The 4,328-nt window shown below is 37.2% G+C and overlaps 1 long non-coding RNA gene across 6 annotated transcripts; it reads left to right on the forward strand.

Annotated features, from left to right (window-relative positions):
• The first annotated feature begins 1,769 nt into the window (after positions 1-1,769).
• Positions 1,770-3,314, forward strand: LOC103131775 (uncharacterized). 6 transcript variants are annotated; one of them, XR_001660738.1, is made up of 7 exons: positions 1,770-1,874; positions 1,982-2,075; positions 2,162-2,245; positions 2,327-2,480; positions 2,576-2,750; positions 2,891-3,049; positions 3,146-3,314. It is a non-coding gene; the product is annotated as an uncharacterized LOC103131775 (long non-coding RNA). The 6 variants fall into 6 exon arrangements; XR_001660742.1 differs by having other exon boundaries at positions 2,327-2,475; XR_001660741.1 differs by lacking the exon at positions 2,327-2,480 and having other exon boundaries at positions 2,162-2,287.
• Positions 3,315-4,328: the final 1,014 nt, after the last annotated feature.

Here is a 4,328-nt window from a genome sequence, read left to right on the forward strand (position 1 = left end):
GATAATAGCTATCACTAGGTCCCTAACTGACACTCGGTTGCCATGGTATGTCAGTGCTGACAAGCTCCTGTCAGTTCCGGATTATAATTATTTTTATACAGGGACCTTAATATAATGCTATTGATTATTAAACCGGGTAAGTTCACTAATATTGACTTATTAGTTAATATTTGTGACAGTGGCAACATGAGATATTGACAATTCCAGAGTGACATTATGTTCAGCATGGTTCCATGACAGTGCATAGGATGTCATAAGTTATAGTGGCTGCCTGGTCTATTACCTAATAGACCAGGCAGCCACTATAACTTTCATTGTTTTTGTTAAGATAATGCAATTTTTTTAAAAAAAAGGAACATGTTATCATAATTTTCCAAAAATGCCTGTTAACCAGTTTTAAATAGTTACTTGTTTTTATTTATTAAATTTAATCCCCGCTATTTTTCTTTATTTGTCAAGTTTATTACAGATTTGTGTGGCATAAATGAAGGTTGTTTCTCTGTTTGTTTCTGGTTCTGTTCATTGTCTTCAAAGTTTTCTTATTCAAAGATGAGAAAATGACTAAAATCTGAGCTACAAAATGCATTTCAATAGCATTTTCAAGGCAGCAGGAGGACTTGTTGATGCCACTTTGTAATATTGGAGGGTTGCTAAAAACATCAGTGCTCCTAGGCTGTGATGATCTTTAAAGTTTTGTTTATGAACCCTGTCTGAATACACTGATTGCAGCTAGATCATTTACTTGAATTAAAAATGAACTTGCGTCAGTACAGGCAAATTTCTTTTCTCCTGTCTGTTATTTATTGCTGTTGCAAGCCAGATGAAGAGAAGTAAAGAGCTGAGAACCTGATCTTTGAACAGACAGAGACCATAGGTCAGGAGCAGCCTGGGATGCTTACTGAGGAGCATCCAATGATACCAGAGAACCAGGAAGAGACTGTGATTCTGCTTGATCTTGTTCCTGTTTCTCCTCCTGTTGTCCCATCCTCTCTGTCTTTTCAGAAGAAGAGAGGATGGACCCAGAAGCACCTCTCCAACTGCCTCTCCTCCCACTCCATCATCTGTCTCCCCCATAGATCAGCCACATCTGCGTTCATGTCACCTACTGACCATGCCATCTCCTTAAGTCAGGGTGGCCGATAAGAAGAGAAAGCGTAAGTTTTGTTTTCTTTACATTCATGCATTCAACATGTCAACCTCTTTAGCACGATTTGTACCTGTGGAGATCCCAGTTAGAATTTGTGATTTTCCATCAGAATGTTTGAGGATCAAACCAGGACAGGCAGTCACTGTGGTCATGCTCAATGGTATGAATAACAATTTTTTGAATGACTCAAAACCAAAATATAAAAAAAACTATGTTATCAAAATTTAAATAACTGTCAACTTTGGCTGTGTGAGTACTTTGACGTACATATCCCAGAAGGGCCGTCTGACTCTATTCTTGAGTGGTTATACTATTCAACATTTTGGTGTAACTGGTTAAACACTTGAATTAAACGGCTGAGGTGCCACCTCATTCATTCTGCATTCAGATCATATGACGTCCTGGTAACATCAAAATTAACTGAGTTAGATGTTTTGTGCCAGAGAAACATCTAAAACTTGAAAGACACCTAACCTATTCTTGATGCCTGGTATTTGGACACCTATGTCCTATTTTATGTTTTCTTTTTTTTATCTCTCATTTTAAATCAGACAGTTAAGATGTCGGCTGACAGCTTCCTGAAATGATTTTTGAGCGGGAAGCCATAATATGAGTTGGATAAAATGTTATGGGAGGATCCCTTCAAGTGTCAAGCTTGTACCCCAGATGTGCTTTCAGTTTCAGTGGATGGAAACTGCAAGTATTACCATTTAAAGAATGCAGCAAGGTATTGTAAAATGTTTACAATATAACAATTCTTTGTATATGTTAGTGATGTTCACTTCATTTGCACTATAACACCTCATGAAGTGTATTTTTTTGCTTGTTTTTCAGATTGGAGGAACAGGCTATATTTCAGGACCTTTTCATTGCCAAGGATGAAAACGTAGGAAAATTTGTGGACTGTATACACAAATCAGCCAAAAATGTAAGACTGCAGATAGTAGATGTATATCAACAGTAACCTTTTAGCCTGTAATAATAGCATACCTGACTGAATTGTATGTATTCTAGATTTTGTGATGGGCAATGGTCTGCAGCCAGGGAGATCTCTCACAGATCCAGCAGCAAACTGGATGAGGAGGCTTGGAGCTAGCGGTGTGTATACATGGAGCGCTGCTTGGTGCTCTTCGAGATAGTGTACGAGATATTTGCATACCCCTTGTTCTTTTAACAAAGGTTGGCCAACAGACAATCCCTTTTTTTCCATGGATGTAACATGTAAGTACTGACCATATCTTGAAAACTAACAAAAAGCTGTCCTGAGCTCCAACACCTGCTTAAAATGAAGCCATTTCTCTCAATTTTCCATGGCAAAGCCCATGAATGTAAGGTAAGGAACACTGACCAGGCATTGAATAACCTTGCTGGTACATACTGCATAAACATCTTTGACACAGTTGATGTTGTTTGTGCATGTTTGTGCAGATACAGATGGACAAAGCTTGTGCCAAGGCTCATCGCAAGATCAGAAAGGAGAAAACATCTTAGCATTGGCTTTAGAAGATGTTGGTCACTTGAAGACTGATACAGACACAGAAGTTCTGTCTTTGGAAGAGATCCTGTCCGGTGACACAACATTGCCATGGCAGCAATCACAGTGGTAAGTAAACATACACTAATATGTTTTATACTGTCATCATACCTGACAGATAATGTTACTAGATACTCCAGGTGTTGACCTCAACTTACAAATTTAAACTTTTGCTGAGTTGATTTGTCCTTTTCATAAATGCATTTCAGACTCTGTCAGTCTTCACATAAAAACAAGGGCAATCGATGACATCATGATGGTAAAGAGACTGGAAGAGGAAAAGAGGATCTTTGTTGATGGACCATCGTTGGAAATCTCTGTCATCCTATGAAGACACTCTAAAGGAGTTTCCCACCTGTTATCAGGAGGTAAATTTAAAAGTTGGTTAAGTAATGCATAATCATACCAAAATTTAAAGCATCTACATTTTGTATTTTTATTTTTATTTATGTTCAACTTTAAAGGTTTGTCCTGTGACCTAACTGACGAAGGTCCAAGAGGTCTCCAGAGCATCATCCTCAGAGAGCTGCAGCACCAACAGATGAAGCTGCAGGCAACAGAGTATTATCTACAGCAGGGGAGCCCAAAGTGGTTCCTGGAGGCCCGGCATCCTGCGTGTTTTAGTTCTCTCCAACATTTCTGAGTGTATCGTTGACCTTGATCTTATTTGGCTACAGACAAATACGGCTGTCATCTTATTGAAAACCTTATTACCCTCCACCTCCCACAACGTGCCGATAGTGTTCCTTTCTTCTCTTAATCAGTCTGCCATACGATGGCTGCGTTCCATTTCAGATTCCCGCCGATCAGCCGTACAATAATTTCTAGAACCAACTATGGGAGCTGGGATGCTTATAAATTATATATATATATATACAAATTATATTTTAGTGTGTTCTTCAAAATTGTGTATGGCATTTGTGACATAGGTTTATTAAAATGTGTTCTAGTACAGTCAGTTGATTTGGACATTACAATGTATTTTTATCATGCTCTTCATCAATAACTTCACTTAAAGTTGCTGTTTAAAAATAAGTACTGCATTTGAAAGCAATTTTATTATAGCATTTTGCAAATACAGTCTTGATTGACAAAAACCATGACACAAAAAAGATATTAAAATAATAGCTTTTTGAGTTTAAAAAAACCCACTTCCAAATACTTATATTAAAATCAAGTTATGCTTAGTTTATGTATTTTTATAGACTTTACTTTGTACATCCCCACCAACATTAAAAACACTCAAAAAGAAATGTGTACAATACCATGTTTAAAGTTTTTAAGACTTTAGGTCATATTTACTGAACAAAATCTACAAACAATTCTGTTCTAAATTTCTAGACTTAATACAGGCACAATACCTGCCTGATGCAGTGACTCAATCAGCCTCACTTAGTCTTTAACAGAACTTGACAAAAATGTGTCAGTAAACAGCCCAACATAAGCTTACATATATTACAACCATAACATTCATTTCAGTGAATGGCCGAAAACAATATTACAAAGAAAACTTCGTAAAATGGTCAAACTGCAGTAAAAAAAAAAAGAAAAGAAATTAATACTTTGTAATACAAAAAAGAAAAAGTTACATCATGGAAGGACTTGTTCGCTGTCCGAAGGAAGTGGCACTTGGGGGTCAGCACCATG

The sequence above is a fragment of the Poecilia formosa genome, unplaced genomic scaffold, assembly GCF_000485575.1.
Source record: "Poecilia formosa unplaced genomic scaffold, Poecilia_formosa-5.1.2 Scaffold834, whole genome shotgun sequence".
Lineage (NCBI taxonomy): Eukaryota > Metazoa > Chordata > Actinopteri > Cyprinodontiformes > Poeciliidae > Poecilia > Poecilia formosa.